This window comes from Cyprinus carpio, chromosome B24 (genome assembly GCF_018340385.1).
Source record: "Cyprinus carpio isolate SPL01 chromosome B24, ASM1834038v1, whole genome shotgun sequence".
NCBI classification, from domain to species: domain Eukaryota; kingdom Metazoa; phylum Chordata; class Actinopteri; order Cypriniformes; family Cyprinidae; genus Cyprinus; species Cyprinus carpio.
In genome coordinates this window covers 7,268,457-7,290,663 of record NC_056620.1, presented here as the reverse complement: position 1 = coordinate 7,290,663, position 22,207 = coordinate 7,268,457, and the positions used below count along the sequence as shown (strand labels likewise).

General features: G+C 36.8%; 1 protein-coding gene across 1 annotated transcript in view; it reads left to right on the top strand.

Moving 5' to 3' along the window:
• The first annotated feature begins 7,081 nt into the window (after positions 1 to 7,081).
• The window catches only part of LOC109048624 (elongation of very long chain fatty acids protein 2-like), a 68,103-nt gene continuing 52,977 nt past the window's right edge, over positions 7,082 to 22,207 (top strand). The window contains exon 1 of the mRNA XM_042751565.1: positions 7,082 to 7,176. The gene's annotated coding sequence lies outside the window, so the exon portion shown is untranslated. The remainder of the gene's footprint in view (positions 7,177 to 22,207) is intronic.

The window sequence follows — 22,207 nt, the reverse complement described above, 5'->3', positions numbered from 1 at the left end:
GAGGGCCATATATCATACATACTTGCACGTAGAACGTATGAAACTCGTACACACATATAGATCCGCATCAACGCCAAACAACTTTCGTACTGCATGTCATAGGCTCCGCCCAACAGGAAGTTGGCTATTTAGGGTTTAGTATTCTTATTTTTTGTTTTTTCAAAGTTGGTGGGGGCTTTTGGGGCCCTTAACATTCTCAAAAACTCTTGAAAATTTGCACACACCTTAGAATCTGTGGCCATTAGGAGGCTGCAGAGGCTGAGACCCGGGCGTGGCACAGGGGCTCTACGGCACCCCCCTGAACACAGTCAGAAATGTTGATGTATAGTTCAAACATACTTGCACGTATTCATATGAAACTCAGTACACATATAGATCTCATTATGCCGAACAACCTTTCGTATTGCATGTCATAGGCTCCGCCCAACAGGAAGTCAGCTATTTAGAGCTATGTAAAAAATGCATGCTCTGGAATTTGATATACTTGTCATAGGTTTTTTTACCCGATTGCCACCAAACTTGGTCAACATGATCTCAAGACATTGGGGATGCAAAATTGCCAGGGGATTTTTGATATCTCGAATGGTTTGCTTGTGGCGAGGCGTTGAAATTATGGCGAGAAAAAAGAAACAGGAAGTGTCTAATAACATCCACATACATTTCCTGATTTTAATTAAACTTCATCAATTTGTTCGTTGTATGATGCCGATCGCATATATGTGACTATTAGGAGACAAAATTATAGCGCCACCAACTGGCAGCAGGAAAAGTGTGTCATTTTCAAAATGCTTTGAATCTCAGCATCTTATTTTTACTCAATTTGCTTCAAACTTCATCAGAATAATGACAAAACACGGGCCCATGTAAAACTGTTGAGGGGATATTGATATCTAATATAGTGTTGCCATGGAAACATATCAAACTGGGAATATTTTTTCTGTATAATATATTCTGATTTTGAGGCAGATAACATGCTTAGAATTTCATGAAACTCAGAACACATATCAGTATTAATGATAGCTAGACACTGGCAAAAGGTCATAAAAGGGCGTGGAGGAGGCACTCTATAGCGCCACCTTTTGTCAAAAGTGGGGGGATTAGTTTTAGCTACAGACACCAAACCCGGTACGTATATTGTTCTTATTAAGACGGACAACTTTCTAATTTACAGTCATTATACCACGACCAACAGGAAGTCGGCTATTTTGATTTGAATATGGATTTTTGGCTCTGTGTGAGGAATGTATGTGTGCTGAGACTTTCATTGTCTGAGAGAAAATGCGCCTCTACAGGAGCAATTCCCGGGACTGAGAGGGAGGAGTCTCCCTTAGTTTCACTTTAAAATCGGTTAAAAATACAAATAAATAAACAAATTTAATTCACACTGACAAGCTAAACCAACATATCTTATTATTAGCGGGTCAGGGCTTATTAATAATTGATGTCTGGCGACAGAGAACAGAGAGATAGACGAGAGATAAATCACCGCTCCGAACAGCGCGTGCAGTCTCAACGAGCCCACAACAAACGAGTTTATTCTTGTTTAAGACCTTTTAAAAATAAAATATTACGGCGATTGCACACAATCCGCCAATTAGAACACACCAAGAGCTAAATTCAGATGTTTGTGAGTGTTAAAATGAAATATTTGCTGCAGCCTGTCTGACAGCGCGAGACGTCTGAACACTTGAAGGGAAAAAAAGTGTACATACAGAAACTACAGCCTTTTACATTAAAACACAGCGGCGAATCAACAAAAAAACAATTAGAAGAACATATTATAGAGATGAAAATGAGTGTTTATGAGTGCTTGTGAGATTTTTCTTTGTCTAAGGGCTGAACATAACATCGATTGCTCTGCGCTCCAGAACACGGTGATGGTTTTTCGGCGAGAACCGGACAAATAAAAATACACATTTAATTCACACTGACAAGCTGAACCAACATATGTTATTATTACCGGCTCAGATCTCATTAATAATTGATGTCTGGCCAGAACAGTAAGAAAGACCAGAGAGAAATCACCGCTGCATCAGCGCGTGCAGGCTCACCACGAGCTCACAATAAAAGCATTTTTATAGTTTTAAGAGCTTTTTAAAATAAAATATTACTGCGAATGCACACAATCCACCCATTAGAACACAACAAGAGCTAAATTCAGGTGTTTTTGAGCTGTGTAAGTGTGGAAATGAAAGGCTATTTGACAGCGCGAGACTGTCTAAGGGCAGAATAATATCGATCTCTCGAGCTTCAAAGGACGCTGATTCTGGGTTTTCGTCGCAAGAACGAACAAATCAAGTACAAGATTATTTCAAAAATAGCTTGGCGAATATAAACGAAAACAAAAACATCAACATAAACATAAAATAAAGAGAAATAAATCTGAAGTGGATCATGATACTGGATTTGAATATTAAAGTGACTGCATTTACCAGCTGCTTTTTTTCAAAATTAAAATATAAAAAAAAACAAAATCATTCGTCTTGGCTGGTTTTTTGTATGTGTGTATGTATTAATGTATTTATTATTATTATTATTTTTAATATTATTATTTTGCTTTAACAAGAATCATTTAATATTTGTAATCATTCAAAAAATATTGGCCCCTTTCATAATGTTGTTCAGAAATGAAGGCCACAATGCTAATGTTTTCACACGATGGCGCCACAGGATAGCAAATATTTCAAGATCTGTTCAAAGACTTGGAAATGTTTCATTTATGTGCATAAAAAAATGCATATACATTCATTTTTTTTTTTCATGAACTTTAATAAAGCCCAATATAGTAATTATGCAAAAACTATCATCTCCTAAATACCATTACATTTTATCTTATTTTAATAGTATTGACAACATATTTCTCAAGTTATCACACATTACTGAGAAAGTGAAGAAGGGACACTATATTTGTTATCTATTTTCATGTTGTGCATATAAAAATTTACTTGAAAAGAGACACGTCCATTGTGTAACTGCATCATCTACACAAACCATTGTGCTTGGACCCCTTATGATCACCTTGACTTAAACCACATTGTTTCAGTTACCTTCTGTGTCTTTGCCCACAACGCTTCAATGACAGGAATGTGAAATAGCAAACGGGAAAAACTTTATTTGCATCCAGCTAGCAAACTGTATTACAGATGTTCCATAGCCAAGACTTTTATTAGAATAGAAAATAGCAAGGGTTCAAATAAATAGATTATTAATCATTTAATTTCAGTTTCTTAATGAATATTGTTCTGTGTGTGTGATTTCAAAGTCTTGATGGTTCGGATTAACCCTTTAATTGCCGTATCCCTTAAAACCTGAGTGCCAGAGGGTTACTGTAAATGCATGTGCCCAGCGGGTTTACCTGATTACCACAGTTTACCTGATGCCACCGGGGTGGCGTTTGCGCTGATGGCTTGAGCCCGCCATCGCTGCTTGCAGCTATATTTAGGGCTCAAGCCTGGAGGGCGAGAGCCCTATTGTTTTCCTTAGGATTATTTGTTATTATTATTATTTATTATTCTAATTTTTTTTCAAGGTTTCGGGGGCTTTTAGGGCCCTTAACATGCTTAAAAAGTCTTGAAAACTTGGCACACACATTGGAACCTGCGGCCATTAGGGCCGGGCAGAGACTGATACACGGGCGTGGCACAGGGGCTCTACAGCGCCCCCTGGAATATGGAGGGCCATATATCATACATACTTGCACGTAGACGTATGAAACTCGGTACACATATAGATCTCATCAATCCAAACAACTTTCGTATTGCATGTCATAGGCTCCACCCAACAGGAAGTTGGCTTTTTAGGGTTAAGTATTCTTATTTTCCGTCAAAGTTTTGGGGGCTTTTGGGGCCCTTAACATGCTCAAAAACTCAAAAATTTGCACACACCTTAGAATCTGTGGCCATTAGGAGGCTGCAGAGGCTGAGACGAGGGCGTGGCACAGGGGCTCTACGGCGCCCCCTGGAACACAGTCAGAAATGTTGATGTATAGTTCAAACATACTTGCACGTATTCATATGAAACTCAGTACACATATAGATCTCATTGTGCCGAACAACTTTCGTATTGCATGTCATAGGCTCCACCCAAAAGGAAGTCAGCTATTTAGAGCTATGTAAAAAGCACATGCTCTGGAATTTGATATACTTGTCATAGGTTTTTTACCCGATTGCCACCAAACTTGGTCAACATGATCTCAAGACATTGGGGATGCAAAATTGCCAGGGGATTTTTGATATCTCAAACGGTTTGCTCGTGGCGAGGCATTGAAATTATGGCGAGAAATGAGAAACAGGAAGTGTCTAATAACATCCACATACATTTCCCTGATTTTAATTAAACTTCATCAATTTGTTCGTTGTATGATGCCGATCGCATATATGTGACTATTAGGATTCAAAATTATAGCGCCACCAACTGGCAGCAGGAAGTGTGTCATTTTCAAAATGCTTTGAATTCAGCATCTTATTTTTACTCGATTTGCTTCAAACTTCATCAGAATAATGACAAAACACGGCCGATGTAAATCTGTTGTGGGGATATTGATATCTAACATAGTGTTGCCATGGCAACGTGTCAAACTTGAATATTCTATTCTGGTGATTTTGAGGCAGATAACATGCTCAGAATTACATGAAACTCAAAACACATATCAGTCCTAATGATATATAGACAATGGCAAAAGCTCATGAAGGGGAGTGGAGGAGGCACTCTATAGCGCCACCTTTTGTCAAAAGTGAGCGGGTTAGTTTTAGCTACAGACACCAAACTCGGTACATAAATTATTCATATCAAGACGGACAACTTTCTAATTCACAGTCATCAGCTACGATGAACAGGAAGTCGGTTATATTGATTTGAATATGGATTTTTGGAAAAAATATAGCTGTGAATTAATGCATACTGCTCAGAGGATAATTACAGTATACACACCAAACTTTGTCTACATGATGCCAAAACATTGAGGAACTTAAATTGCGAATGGATTTTGGATAGCTTGAACGGTTTTGCCGTAGTGATTTATTTAAATAACAGTAAAAAGTAAACATAAATTGTCTTATATTTCTTAAAGTGCAGCTTCAAAACACTTCAAAACCATTTTTCATACAGAGAACGTATCATTCTGAGGAAAAATGCATAGTTTCATGACTTTACAACACTGTATGGATAACAGAAAATTTAAAAACTGTCAGACATCTGGTCTCACTCTGAGGCCCACTCTCTCTGTGTGAGTGAAGGGAGGGGGAGGGGGGCTGAGGCCCTAGCTGACAGAGAGAGAGAGACAGAGAGAGACAGAGAGAGAGTTAACATCTCTTTAATCACCAGAAAAAATCATCATCAGAAAAAAAAAGAAAATCAGTAATTGTGTGTTGTTGTGTTTTTTTTTTCATCATTACAGCTTAAGAAATCTCTTAGGCCTTATCCTTTTCTGTAAGTTTTAGGGACAAAAAAAAATGGATTATACACATGGATTTTTTTATGCTGCAAATAATAATTTGAAACTCATTTGATACTGACCTATGACAGACATCCTGTGACATGACATTTATCTGAATTTACACAATCTCATGGATGTAACAGTAAAACAGTTCAGCTCACAGATGAAGACTAAGCTGTAATGCAGTCAAAAATATTTTACAAATACTTATAGATCAATAAAATCATTAAAAATGCTTTTTCACCGAGTGCATAATAATTAGTCACACTGATATTCTGGTGGTATTTTTTTCCAAGCACATTATACCAATTCCAAATCACAGCAATCTTAATAAATACTATACATTTGTTATTTAATCATTTATGAGTGATATATAATTGTCCTTGAAGGCTGGAAGTGAAAAAAACTCCTTATATTCAGGAGTGCTGAATTATTAGGCATGTTTTCTTGCCATGCATTGGCCATAGAGCTCATTGTAGCGGTGCCTCGGGTGTTGAATTAGATTTGTTATACATTATACAGGTTCACACGTACTCCGTCTGCATTGCGTATACAGTATGTGTATGCGGTGCAGAAGCAGCAGCGAGAGCGAGTTATTGTAACGCGAAAGCACATTAAATAATGCTCGAGCGCGAATCTCTGTTGGCACGCTTAAAACCAGACACGCATGCTCAGACACATGCTGATTTCGGTCAGTGCGCGTACTTAAAACGAGTTTCCTCTGCTCAAACTGTGTCCTGTGCACTCACAACTCTCTATGCTCATGCGCTAGATATTCATTCTTTTCGCACGTTTCTATTTCTAATCTTTTCTGTTCACATCTTTTACCACGTGCAGTGTGAACGCTCTGATCCATTAACATGGGCTCGGAAAAAATACGCATTACAGACAGAGTGTGTAAACCTGGAGTTACGTAGACATATGCCCAGTGTATACTGTTCTCACGCTCCATTTAGCCGCTCTTAACTACTCTTTTTTGGCTCATTTCATCTGTAAAAAAAAAAAAAAAAAAAAAAAAAACCCTAATAATTCTGCACACCTGATTATAAGGAGTTTTTCTCTTCCAGCCTTCATGGACAATTATATATCACTCATAAATGATTAAACACAAAATTAATGGTAGTTATTAAGATTGATGTCGTTTGGAATTGGTAAAACGTGCTTAGAAAATAATCACAATATCAACATGCCAAATAATTATGCACGCAGTGTAAATCAATAAAGGTCTCAGTAACACTTCATAATAAAGTCTCATTTGTTAACAATAGTAAATACATTAACTAACATGAACAATATATTTTCACATAATTTATAAATGTTTGTTGATATTAGTTCACAGTGCATTAACTAATATTAACAGATTATTTTTTTTAATTTTTAAGTTTTAAATATTAACTGACATTGACATGCTATAAAATTATTGTTCGTGTTCATTAATATAGTCCATGTTAATAACTGAAACCTTATTAAAAAGTGTTACTAAAGTTGTTCTGTGTGTGTGTCTTTCACAGTCTTGATGGTTTGGATTAACCCTTTAATTGCTGAATCCTTTAAAACCAGACTGCCAGAGAGTTACTGTAAATGCATGTGCCCGGTGGGCACAGTTTTCCCGATGCCACAGGGGCGGCGTTTGTATAATGGAAAAACTCAGTTTTTCTGCTCTTTTCTTGTGTTTTAGAACCACCTTGAAAAGATTGACAGGCTGTTGAATTCTATACTGGACAGCCTATTTGGAGAAAGAGGTTTGTACTTTTTAACACTTTTCTATGCTGATGTTATTAATTGTGCCTTTGCAAATAGTGCCATATAGTTTAGTGCCATGCAGTTATCTTCTGTGTGCTTTAATTCACTTAACAACATACAGTCTGCTCTTAGTGTCTGCGGAATCAATTTATTATATATATTTATTTTATTATATATTCATAGAACATGTCCATGTGCAACAGAAGTTTAATCACCTATTATAGATGTTTAATGCATATTGTCCGTGGACAGAGTCAGTCTTGCATCAGGTCAAAAAACAGCAGTATTAATAATATAAATTCAGAGGAACCTGCAAAGAGTAGATATGTATGTCTCAGTTTTTCCCACAGGATTTTGTGATACTGTGGTGGGTGGACCTCGGTCCCTCTAGGGAGGTCTGGGAAGAAAATCTTTTACATTTTAAAGTTAAATTCATCTATCTGGTGAACTTTGGGAGTTCAAAATTAAAAGAGTGGTTGATTGCAATTTCACTTTTTTAACGTTAGTTTGTAATGTTGCTGTTTGAGCATAAACAATATCTGCAAAGTTGTGGCGTTGAAAGTTAAATGAAAACAGAGATATCGTCTTTTAAAATTCTGGAAGTTTAATGCCTACTAAAACGGCTCGTAGGGACTACAATGAGTTACTTCACGGGCAAACCCCACCCCTGGGAACATGCAACAAAGGGGGCGAGGCCATGCTGCACTGCTTTAGAGATGAGGAAGATAAATGGGGTGCACATAAAAAGCTATTAATTTATGAATTGTGATTCTGTCTTCTAATGATTCTAACGGATTCACAAGTTTCAAAATCAATGTTCTAAAGCAGCGGTTCTCAATCCTGTTCCTCGCGTCACCCTTCTCTGCACATGCTCTGCATCTTTCTCTCTTTCTCAATCAGATCACTATCTCACTTATTTTCACATAGCTATGAGAAGCGTTATACATTGACGCACGTGCAGTTGCACAGCGGAGCACATGCCGCTGAGGTGAGGGGAGGGACGTTTAGATGCGCACTAGAGGTGGTTTAGCCAATCACAACACACTGGACTCGCTAAGAGCCCATCGCGTATTTTTGAGGGAGGGGCTTCATAAAAGCAGGACGTGATCAGTGCATTTATAGGAGAAGGAACAGAGCGGTGTGGAATAAAGATAAATTATGTGAAAAATAATGTGTATTTTTAAAAACAAAGCATTAGCACATGTTAGACTGCACCCTATAAACACAATTAAGCCTAAAAAACAAAAAACAAAATAAAAACAGTCACCAATCAAAAAAAAAAAAAAAAAAAAACAGAATAAAGGGGTTTAAGATCTCCTACCCAGGTTCACCATCCAAATTGAGCAAAGAAAAGAGTTGGTCAATTGAATTATACCTGATATTGAAAGGGGACTCAACCTAGGCCTGGGCGATAAAACGGTATCGATAAAAAACTAAACAACACATTATTCAAAAATAAAACAAAAAAAAACACAAACGACACAGTGCACGATACAGGCACGTGCAAACAGTTAAACATACAAAAAAAAAAAACACGAACATAAGTGCTGTGCCTGCCTGTGATGAGGAAATTGTGAATAAAAAGTGAATATTAGTCGAATTTAAAATAAACATTTGCATTTGAATTCAAAAATAGTACAATCGAATGTTAGGTGTGCGTCAGGTAGCATCATCTGTGGAGCATGAGATGTGGTGATGATGATGTAAGTGACGTTGTAATTTAAAGATTTGTTAGTCTAGCCCGTGAGACGCACAGTTGCTGCATTATTCATTCAAAATATTAGAGAAATATAGTAGCTCAATGCATAGAAGATCTTGATTAGGTTAAAACCGAAACCAAACCATTCACACAGAATGCATATTCAGCACATTTTCTAGATGGACAAATATGACTGCTGCATTTGCGTGTCCCACAAGAGATGTATAGAAAGCCATGCAAAGTTAATAGAGTTTAAACTTTTAGAAAACACGTCACAAATTTGTGGAGGTTTATTCCTTTTCACTGCATCTCATATGTTTTTAAAGGCAATCTGTGTGATGGGCAATTTAGCTCTTTGTATTAAGTAATGTGTAAAGCCTATCTACGACAAGCAATAGATTTCTCCACTCAAATCGTCCATGTAACCGTCATTTATTAACAACTCAACAAAAGTACTAAAACATAAATAGATTTAGCTGGTAGCAAGTTGGTACTGGAAGGGTCCAACACCCTCTAATATATCATGTGCAAATCTTTAGATCAGACATAAATAGTAATTCAAAACAGTGCCAGCTCCTAAAACAGAGCCAGAAAGACACTCTCCTTATTGTGCTAGAACATTCAAAATCATTTTTAAAACACCACACATTGAGTAACATATATAAATACAACAATACACAGACCAAAAGAATGGAAACATTACTATTTTTAATGTTTTTGAAAGAAGTTTCTTCTGCTCATCAAGCCTGCATTTATTTGATCAAAAATACAGAAAATAAATTTAATATTGAGATATATTATTACAATTTAAAATAATTGTTTTTAAATTTATTATACTTTAAATTATCATTTATTTCTGTGATGCAAAGCTGAATTTTTAGGATCATTATCACATGATCCTTTAGAAATCATTCTAATATGATGATTCATTATCAAAGTTGGAAACAATTCTGCTGCTTAATATTTTTTCAGAACATGTGATACTTTTTTAGGATACTTTGATGAGTAAAAAGTAAAAAAAATATAAAATAAAAAAAGAAGCTATGTTTTTAAAATATAAATATTTTGTAATAACAATATACACTACTGGTCAGTATTTTTTTTTCTTTCTTTTTTTAAAATAAAATCAATACCTTTATTCAGCAAGGATGTGTTAAATTGATAAAAAGTGATAGTAAAGAAAATATATTATTAGAATATATATTATTAGAATTTTTTTTTTTTTTTAATAAATGCAGTTCTTTTTAACCTTTTATTCATCAAATATATTAGACCGCAGAACTGTTTCCAACACTCATAATAAATCAGAATATTAGAATGATTTCTAAATGATCATGTGATAGACTGGATGTTACACTGAAGGCTGGAGTAATGATGCTGAAAATTCAGCTTTGCATCACAGGAATAATTTTTTTTTTTTAAGTATATTCAAATAGAAAACTATTATTTTAAGTTGTAATAATATTTCACAATATTACAGTTTTTTTCTGTATTTTTGATCAAATAAATGCAGGCTTGATGAGCAGAAGAAACTTCTTTCAAAAACATTAAAAATAGTAATGTTTCCAAACTTTTGGTCTGTACTGTATATATATATATATATATATATATATATATAAAAAAAAAACATCATACACACACACACACACACACACACACACACACGCACACACACACACATATATATAATATATATATATATACACACATATACATATACACACACACATATATATATTTATATATCTCACATACTTAGTACCTGCTACGACAACAGTTTACAAACTCTGGCACAAACCATCATTGCTGTCTGCTCAATATATTTTAAGGCACATGATTAAACCAAATATCCTGCATTTGAAAAGTGTTACATCCAACACATCAAATAAAACTTATTTACCTCCAAGAAAGAAATCACAGCCATCCATCTGACATTCAGAGTGTGCGCCGCCATTACTCCAAAGCTAATACCATGAGTGTTTCTTAATTCTTATTTGTGCATCCTCATTTCCTTTCCTCGGCATCTTAGCTCCACCCCTTCAGGAGGCGAGGGAAGGACGCAAGGAAAAGATGCAAGGATCGAGGAATTGATTCAAGTGAAATGAAATATCCTCACTCTCTTTTAGTGTCACTTCAAAGTGTCATCAGCTGCACTAAAGGGATCTGCACTAATGTTGTTAAAGTTTGTTAAGACATTCTTAATAAATATTAATAAAGCAAAATGCACTGTTTCAAGTATATGACATGTATGGTTTATTTAAAATGCAAAGTTAAAATATAAATTAAAATTATTACAACAGATGTGAAGGGGAGGAGAATTTATACGTTCGTCAGGTTTTTCAATGAAAAACACCTGTGTATCCTCGCTCATGACTCCTCAAGAAGCCTCCTCACTCCTCGCTCCTTGCCTCTTCGCAGTGCAATTAGAGAATTGAGATGCCCTTCAAGATGGCTGCGCTCGATCAGTTTCCGGGTCATAGGATGGAGGACAGAGGATAGAGGAAACGAGGAGGGATATTGAGAAGCAGCCCATGCGGGAAACAAGTCAAAATTTTTACTTATTTACTCTGCATATAAAACATTACAAATGGGATATTTGTTTAATTTTTATTTTGTGTTTGACTGCTAAAACAAACAAACAAACAAACAAAAAATATTAGTTGTTTGTCTCAGTAAATTGAGTTAATTTAAAAATACATTGATTAAATGAAAAAAAAAAAAAAATTCTATTGCTCTGTTTAAAAAAAAAAAAAAAAAAAAAATTATAAAAAATGTCAATAATTATCGATACCAACCGAAATAAAACATTATATCATTGATACATTTTTAAGCGATATTGCCCAGGCCTAACTCAACCCTCTTTTTAGTAGTGATATAGTATCTCAGTCTAAATTACATTTCACTATTATATTGTAGGAAACCAAGCAATTACCTTACAATAATAATAAATTTATATTATTATTAGCCATATAATTGTCATGGTTATGTTCTGTTTTGGTTCTGTTTCTGTCTCTACATTTCCCTGAGTTCCCTTGTCTATTACTTTCCATGGTTTGTGATTAATTAGCACCACACCTGTTTCAGTTCTCCCTAATTTACATTTCTAGTATTTAAGCCCTGTGTTTTGCCCTAGCTCTTTGAAGTTGATTTGTGATAATCTCATGTGGTCCTTCTGTCTGTGGATTTATTAAAGGACTATCTTGTTTATTTCTATTCCTGCGTTGTGTGCTTTCCATAGCTACAGTACACGTGACAATAATAATAATAGCTATATATTGTAAAACAACTGCACTGTAAAATAAATAAAAGTGACTGTTTCACAGGTGTATTATTTTACTTTACATTAGGAAAATTACAACACTTTTGTCCTAATTTATACACTTGCAAACAGGGCATAAAACTAACATTTTGCCACACCTGCCACTGACTGCTGACTGGAGAAAAATTACCAGCCATAAAGATTTTAACGAATAGTTCAATTTAACCGGTTCTTCTTATTCAACTGATTGAACCAGTTCACCAAATCAGACTGAATCGTTTGAAACTAGTTAAGCACTATTCCAAACTACTTTAAGTGTCGATATAGTTTATCTCTGAATCCTAATTCTGTCATGACAACCCTCGGAGGAATTGGCATGGTAATGTACATGACAATGTTAATGTGTTTGGTCTTGGCTGAATAGATCTGCTACTCTGCTGCAGCAGAACAAGTACAGAGACTTGCTACTGTCAATAATGTAAGAAATACTGCTGCTGCACATAAATAAATAAATAATCCCCATATCATACATAATCTCCCTGTAGCAGATCTATACAGGTGGAGCTAGGGAAGGTGGAATGTTGAGTAGCAAGCGCATTTGCTACTGATACAGGAGAGAACCAATTAGATTTGTCAATGTGATGATGTCATTATGTCATAATGACCTCGATCTATCGGACTGCGCCATCTAGAGTTTTATGCTAGAACTTTGTATTTGTATTTATTGTTCTGCCAACAAAATAATACTGATATACCACTGGCCTCCACCTGTGTCTAAATTGTGTATAGATTGTCATGTTAACTAAATTTGTGTCTAGTCCTGTAATGTTACTGTAAGTCTGAGCCTTGTCACAAGCATTTCATTGCCCAGTGTAACTGTGGGAATGACAAATAAATAGTCAAGTCATCTTTATTTATATAGCGCTTTAAACAAAAGATTGCGTCAAAACAACTGAACAACAATAATTAGGAAAACAGTGTCAATAATGCAAAATGACAGTTAAAGGCAGTTCATCATTGAATTCAGTAATGTCATCATGCAGCTCAGTTCAGTTTAAATAGTATCTGTGCAATAATTTGCAATCAAGTCAACGATATCGCTGTAAATTAAGTGTCCCCAACTAAGCAAGCCAGAAGCGACAGCGGCAAGGAACAAAAACTCCATCAGTGACAGAATTGGAGAAAAAAAAACCTTGGGAGAAACCAGGCTCAGTTGGGGGGCCAGTTCTCCTCTGGCCAGACGAAACCAGCAGTTCAATTCCAGGCTGCAGCAAAGTCAGATTGTGCAGAAGAATCATCTGTTTCCTGTGGTCTTGTCCCGGTGGTCGTCTGAGACAAGGTCTTTACAGGGGATCTGTATCTGGGGCTCTAGTCCTGGTCTCCGCTGTCTTTCAAGGCTGTAGAGGTCCTTTCTAGGTGCTGATCCACCATCTGGGCTGGATACATACTGGATCTGGGTGACTGCAGTGACCCTCTGACTTGGATACAGACTGGATCTGGTGGCTACGGTGACCTCGGAATAAGAGAGAAACAGACTAATATGAGCGTAGATGCCATTCTTCTAACGATGTAGCAAGTACATCGGGTGTTATGGGAAGTGTTCCCGGTTCCGGTTTACCTAATTAATGCAGCCTAAAAATCCTTTAACGGATTTGGATATTAGAGGTGTATTAGTATGTTATGTGTAAGCCAGGTTAAAGAGTTGGGTCTTTAATCTAGATTTAAACTGCAAGAGTTTGTCTGCCTCCCGAACAATGTTCGGTAGGTTATTCCAGAGTTTGGGCGCTAAATAGGAGAAGGATCTGCCGCCCGCAGTTGACTTTGATATTCTAGGTATTATCAAATTGCCAGAGTTTTGAGAACGGAGCGGACGTGGAGGGACTATAATGTAACAAGAGCTCATTCAAATACTGAGGTGCTAAAACCATTCAGGGCTTTATAAGTAATAAGCAAGATTTTAAAATCTATACGATGTTTGATAGGGAGCCAGTGCAGTGTTGACAGGACCGGGCTAATATGATCATACTTCCTGGTTCTAGTAAGAACTCTAGCTGCTGCATTTTGGACTAACTGGAGTTTGTTTACTAAGCGTGCAGAACAACCACCCAATAGAGCATTACAATAGTCTAACCTTGAGGTCATAAATGCATGGATTAAGATTTCTGCATTTGACACTGAGAGCATAGGCCGTAATTTAGATATATTTTTGAGATGGAAAAATGCAGTTTTACAAATGCTAGAAATGTGGCTTTCTAAGGAAAGGTTGCTATCAAATAGCACACCTAGGTTCCTAACTGATGACGAAGAATTGACAGAGCAGCCATTAAGGCTTAGACAGCGTTCTAGGTCATTACATGCAGAGCTTTTAGGCCCTATAATTAACACCTCTGTTTTTTCAGAATTTAGCAGTAAGAAATTACTTGTCCAGTTCCAGTTTTTTATATCGACTATGCATTCCGTTAGTTTTTCAAATTGGTATGTTTCGCTGGGCCACGAAGAAATGTAGAGCGTGAGTATCATCAGCATAACAGTGAAAGCTAACACAGTGTTTCCTGATGATATCTCCCAAGGGAAACATGTAAAGCGTGAAGAGTAACGGCCCTAGTACTGAGCCTTGCGGTACTCCATACTGCACTTGTGATCGATATGATACCTCTTCATTCACTGCTACGAATTGATGGCGGTCATATAAGTACGATTTAAACCATGCTAATGCACTTCCATCAATGCCAACAAAGTGTTCTAGTCAATGCAAAAAAATAGTGTGGTCAATAGTGTCGAACGCAGCACTAAGATCCAATAGCACTAATAGAGAGATACAACCACGATCAGATGATAAGAGCAGGTCATTTGTAACTCTAAGGAGAGCAGTCTCAGTACTATGATACGGTCTAAATCCTGACTGGAAATCCTCACAGATGCCATTTTTCTCTAAGAAGGAATATAATTGTGAGGACACTACCTTTTCTAGTATCTTGGACAGAAAAGGGAGATTCGAGATCGGTCTATAATTAACTAGTTCTTTGGGGTCAAATTGTGGTTTTTTTGATGAGAGGCTTAATAACAGCCAGTTTGAAGGTTTTGGGGACATACCCTAATAACAATGAGGAATGAATAATAGTCAGAAGAGGATCTATGACTTCTGGAAGCACCTCTTTTAGGAGTTTAGATGGAATAGGGTCTAACATACATTTTGTTGGTTTAGATGATTTAACAAGTTTATACAGTTCTTCCTCTCCTAAAGTAGAGAATGAGTGGAACTGTTCCTCAGGGGATCTATAGTGCACTGTCTGATGTGATACTGTAGCTGATGGCTGCATGGTTACAATTTTATCTCTAATAGTATCGAAGCAGAAGTAAAAGTAATTCATAAAGTCATTACTGCTGTGATGTTGAGAAATGTCAACACTTGTTGATGCTTTATTTTTCGTTAATTTAGCCACTGAATTGAATAAATACCTGGGGTTATGTTTGTTTTCTTCTAAAAGAGACGAAAAGTAATCAGATTTAGCTGTTTTTAATGCTTTTCTGTAAGATAGGTTACTTTCCCTCCAAGCAATACGAAATACTTCTAGTTTTATTTGCCTCCAGCTGCGCTCCATTTTCCGGGCTGCTCTCTTCAGGGTGCGAGTGTGCTCATTACACCACGGTGTCAGACTGTTTTCCTTAAGCGTAAAGGAGAAACTGTATTTAAAATGTTAGAAAAGAGAGAGTCCATAGTTTCTGTTGCATCATCAAGGTGTTCTGAAGGAATAGGGATACATCAGGAAGATTACTTACAAAGCAGTCTTTTGTGGTAGAAGTGATGGTTCTACCATACTTGTAACAAGAAGTGGAATTTACAGTTTTAGCTATATGAAGTTTGCACAAAACTAAATAATGATCTGAGATATCATCGCTTGGCTGCATAATTTCAACACCATCAACATCAATTCCATGTGACAGTATTAAATGTCTGTATGATGATGAGTATGATTTCGACAATGAGTAGGTCCTGAGACGTGTTGTCTAACCCCAATAGAGTTCAGAATGTCTATAAATGCTGATCCCAATGCATCTTTTTCATTATCAACATGGATATTAAAATCACCAACAATTAAAATTTATCTGCAGCCAGCACTAACTCGGATGTAAAATCAGCAAACTCTTTAATAAAGTCTGTATGGTGCCCTGGTGGCCTGTATGCAGTAGCCAGTACAAACATCACAGGGGATTTATCATTAACATTTGTTTCTCTGGATAATGTTATATTAAGCACCAATACTTCAAACGAGTTATACTTGAAGCCTGCCCTCTGAGAAATCCTGCAAAACATTGTTATAAATTGAAGCAACACCTCCCCTTTACCTTTTGGACGTGGCTCATGTTTATAACAGTAATCGTGAGGTGTAGACTCATTTAAAATAATGTAATCATCAGGTTTTAGCCAGGTTTCTGTCAAACAGAGTGCATCTAGATTATGATCAGTGATCATATTATTTACAAAAAGTGCTTTCGTAGAAAGGGACCTGATATTCAATAAGCCAAGCTTTATAATTTTTTTATCCGTATTGCATCTGTTTTTTATTTGTTGAACCTCAATTAAATTGTTGCTCTTAAATTGGTTTGGACGTTTTTTTGTATTTTCTAGCCCGTGGAACAGACACAGTCTCTATAGTGTGATATCTAGGTGAAAGAGTCTCTATGTGCTGAGAATTAACTGACTTCTGTGACTGGAGGCGGCTAGCAGACGGTCGGTTTTAGCCAGTCTGTCTGCTTCCTGACCTGGGCCCCAGTTAGTCAAGTACAAACTCTAAGACTATGTGCCATATTTCTAGAAAGAAGAGTGGCACCACCCCAGGAGGGATGAAGACCATCTCTTTTCAACAGGTCAGGTTTGCCCCAAAAGCTTGTCCAATTGTCTATGAAACCTATGTTATTCTGCGGGCACCACTTAGACATCCAGCCATTGAGTGATAACAATCTGCTATGCATCTCATCACCACGGTAAGCAGGGAGGGGACCAGAGCATATTACAGTGTCTGACATCATGCTTGCAAGTTCACACACCTCTTTAATGTTATTTTTAGTGATCTCCGACTGGCGAAGTCGAACATCATTACCACCGGCGTGAATAACAATCTTACTGTATTTACGTTTAGCATTAGCCAGCACTTTTAAATTTGCTAAGATGTCAGGCGCTCTGGCTCCCGGTAAACATTGGACTATGGTGGCTGGTGTCTCTATTTTCACGTTCCGTACAATAGAATCACCAATAACTAGAGCACTTTCACCAGGTTTCTCAGTGGGTGCATCACTGAGTGGGGAGAACCTGTTTAATGTTTTGATCGGAACAGAAGAGTGGTGTTTAGACCCACGACTATGCCGCCTCACAGTCACCCAGTTGCCCTGCTGCAAAGGCCCTGTTACCGGAACCGAACAATGTACAGGATTCCCTGAGCTAGACGCATCCAAAGCCGTATCTAGAGCCATAACATTCTTACTGTCCTCAATTAAAGTTTGGATGCGTGTCTCTAATTCTGAAATCTTCTCTGTCAGCCTAACTATTTCCCTGCATTTATCACATGTGAATCCCTCATCACCGACAGAGATAGATAAACTATACATGTGGCAGGCAGTGCAAATAACAATAGCAGGCGAAGCCATTACTCACCGTGGTTGATGAAAGATTCTTACCACAGTTGTTTGATGAACTTGTGAAAACCGGAGAGAGAGAGAGAGTAACGAGAGAGAGGAGAGGAGGAAAGAAAACAGCGATAAGCACAAATGGAAACGCTAATGACAAGCTAACAAGTGCTAACGAGATGCACTGCACTCGCGGATTTAAAATAAAAGTGAACGATCAAATTAATCAGATTAGATTGATAGATAATATCAGAATACCTTGTGACAAATGAACAATTTGGCCCTGAAAGTCACTCAGATCTGTATTCCTGCCCATTTCTCATCACTGTTAAATTGTTTGTGTGTGTGTGTGTGTGTGTGAGTGAGAGAGAGAGAGAGAGAGAGAGAAAGAGAGAGAGCTATGTGATAAGACTGGTCATCATTCCAGGGTATTTCCTTAGATCAGGGGAAGATTAGAGGCTGGAATTTTTTCGGGAATCATTATTAATCACGTGATTGTGTTCAGGAATGACGTCTGCATATTCATGTGGGATTCACTCTCGTAGTAGCAGTGATTTACTGGTGATAACCATAGCAATAGATGGGACAAAATATGTAAAAATATGCATTAAGACTAGACCACACTCACTAATTTCAGAAGCACCCTCTGATTATTTCTAATTCTCACTGAACTAAAATAAGTAGGCTATTAATAAAATAAATAACTAGGGAAAGCTAACTATAATCAGCTTGCTTCCATTAAGTGAGATAAGCCTACTCCTCACCTGAATTAGAAAAAAGGTAGTCTTCAGTGAAGACAACATTTGAGCGTGTACACGCAATATCTGAACGAGAACAGAGATAATTCATAAAAGAACAATGTATGTTTAAAAGCACACATCCAGTTTTGTGTGAGTGATTGAAATTCGCTTGCGAGTGGAGATATTTGTGCTTGCACATTATATGGATCACGTAACATTATGCATGCTCAATATTTGACGTATATCACACACCGTAGAAACCTCCTAACATTAAGAATAATGCGGCCCTAGGCAGCTGCACATGCCAGGATCCGCCACTGCTAGATGCAGCTAGAAATTTTCTAAAAACAAGCCTATCGCAAGACATCTGGTAGGTGGGGGAACCTGGGGTGGCCAGCCAAATTTCAGGAGGGGCCAGTGCCACCACGTAGACACGCCCCTGGTCAAAGTCAACTTTATTGTCAATTCTTCTAAATGTATAGGACATACAGAGAATTGAAATTCAGTTGCTATTACAAGTCTGTTAACTTAACGTAGTACATGTAGCAAGGTTTTTTTTTTTTTTTATATAATAAAAAGTAAACAGATAGAATAGAAAAAGAATAAAGCAAGCTAGAGTTAGAGGCCTTTTTTGCTTTTGTTAAAGGTGCTGTATGTAAGTTTTTGACTCTAGTAAAGCATAAAAATACCATAATATGTTTGCAGATCTTAAGAAACATGCTATGTTAACATACTTGTTTATCTGAAAAACAATGCTATGGTCAGTTATTGTCCTTTGAAAATGTGGGTTCTGTGTCTGAATGTCTGTCTCTGTTTTGGTTTGAACCCTCCCACTGCCAGTTTACCCAATTGTATTTCGGCACCCTGGGTTGCCAGTTGGTAGAAAACACAGCGTATTTAATTTCAGTCATTAAAGCTGCCAAACGAAATGGATCAGTTCCTGTTGGTGTTGTCAATCTGGCAACCTGCGTGTGCGTCAAGTCTAAGGAGGAGTGGCCAGGTGAAAAAACCCTCTCCATGGCTGCATCCGAAAACTTAGGCAGCTGACTTGCTGCCTCACTGCCGTATGAGCAGAGGTGAGAAAAGTACAAAAATATTCTACTCAAGTAATATTACCATTACATTAATAAAATTTTACTTAAGTACAAGTAAAAGTACCAGTCTAAAAATCTACTCAAGTAAAAGTAAAAAGTAGCTTGTTTAAAATTGTTCTAATTAAAATTACTTAATTACATAATTACAGTGGGAGGGAGGCAAAAATGGGATAGGCCTATAAATCCTAAACTAGTTGTTTTTAATAAAAGGAATTATCAGTTATTTAGAATAATATAACATTTGGGCTGTTACCAGGCAAATTAAATCAGTATCAACAAAATTCATCTTTGCAATGCAGAGGAAACACAAAAGCTTCATGGGAAGTGGCATTTAGATATATTTACACACTATTTAATGCAGGACATGAATGCATTTAACCTGCATTTACAAATGTAGAAATAATGTTTTGATATATAAGACATAAAATGTTGAAAACTCATATTAAAGTATATTTTTATATAACACTAAAACCACAATTCATAAAAATCAAGTGAAAAAAAACATAAAATTAACAATAAAACAAATCCAAGTTTCAAAAACCAAAAGATACTGGTGGCCAGTAGGTGGCAGCAAGTCACTGTTAATAAGTGAGTCACTGCGACTGAAACCAATCATTTAAATGGTTGATCCATTCAGGAATGAAACGCCGATATTGCTCAGATACAAGACTGTGTTATGGCTGTGTTTGGAAATATTTTTGTTGTCGAAATAGAGCAAAAACAGACAATATGGTGTCTAAAATGCAAGTCTCTTATTAAACTTCTAGTTTATTGAACTACTGTTTAAAAAAAAAAAAAAAAAAAAAATATATATATATATATATATATATATATATATATATATATATATATATATATATATATATATATATATATATGTAATCATGCTGATTTTTGGAGAAAAAACCGACACTCTTTGTGTGATACTGATTTACTATATGAAATGATATAAACATAAATTTTCTGCCCTTGTATCCTGAATTTTGTGATCATTCTAAATGCATTTTAATAGACTGAATCACGCAGTGAAAGAACACACTCTAATAATAATCTAAATCTAACAATAACAATCTACTAGACTTCACGGCACTCTGTAGGAGTATTTTGTTTGGTTTTTGGCAAAATACTGATAATGTCACATCACACATTGTTAAAACAACAATTACTATATTTATCGCAGACGATGTATATCACACACCCTGCACCACTGTCTGTTTGGCTATTTTGTGCAAAACCTTTTGCTAAACCGTCAAAGCTTCATTTTAACCACCAATGCAACGATGCAAGTATTTACCTTACCTGTACATGCTTGCGAAGGGTTGATGTCGAGATTTATAAGCTGCTAGTTTGGTCTCCCTAGGCAAACACAGCTTAGTGTACACTGCATAATAGAACATAAATATGGCCAGGGGGTTCACTTCATTTCCTTTGAGTTCAATTTAAGCAAAATACGACAGGGTTTCGTTTTCAGCTGGGTCTGCACCATAACACCTATCTTGTCCGTCTGCATCTTTCTTGTGATTTTAGTGCCAGTTTGCTTTCCTGCCCATTATTACTGCAGTAGTTTCCATGTAGCATTTTTTTTTATTAAGTAATTAATGTGTTTTAAAATGTAGCCGAAATACAATACTTCAAACAAAATATACTTAAGTAAAAATAAAATTACAGATTTTAAAAATTACTTTAAAAAGTAGAAATGCAGCCAGCCTGTAGTCAATTACAATAACGCAAGTAAATGTAATTTGTTACTTTCCACCTCTGCGTATGAGGCAATGATAGTGTTTTTGCACAAAGACACCTCATGAAACTGATTTCAGACAGGCTTCTGAGGCAGCATAATGGTTTAATGAAAAATAAGATACGATACGTACAATAAAAACATCATGGTACAAGTTTAAATATATTTACATTATAGTTCAAACAATATGCAAAATAGAGAGCAGCAGTTGTAAAAGTGGCTGATGCAATGTGTGATATGGTGTGTGTGTGTTTGGGGGTGGGGAGTTACATTCCACTGCACCTGAGGGCACAGGGCAGAGAGGGGAGAAAGTTCAACTTCCTAACAGCCTGGTAGATGAAGCTGTTCTTCAGTCTAGTGGTTCGGGCCTGGAGGCTCCGGAACATCCTCTCACCCTGTTGAAAAAAAAAAAAAAAACATATACTGGTTAGGTATGCTTTGAAGCATGGAAGCTGGTTTGAGCAGGTTTAAGCTGGTTCTGAGCTGGTTTAAGGTGGTCATGTGTTGGTCCTAAGCAGATTAGCTCCTGCTCAGGACCAGCTTGAATCACTACTGATGCCCCATGACAGATTGGCCCTAGCTCTTCTCAGGTTTTCTTCATCACCGACTCAGAAGGCAACATTCTGTGCCCTCAGTAGGTTGTGGATCTCTCCTGTCAACCATGGCTTCTGATTAGCTTGTGTGGTGATGGTCCAAATGACGGTCATTCATTCATTAGGTAGTGACTGTTAGTGTGATGGCTGTAAGTTGCTGCCTGCTTTAACATGTCCTAGTCTGTGGTGGCAAACCAGTCCTGAAGTGCTGAGGAGTCACCTTCTGGCCACACACGTACCTGTCTTTGAAGTGGTTTGGTGACTTTCACCCTTGGTCTGTAT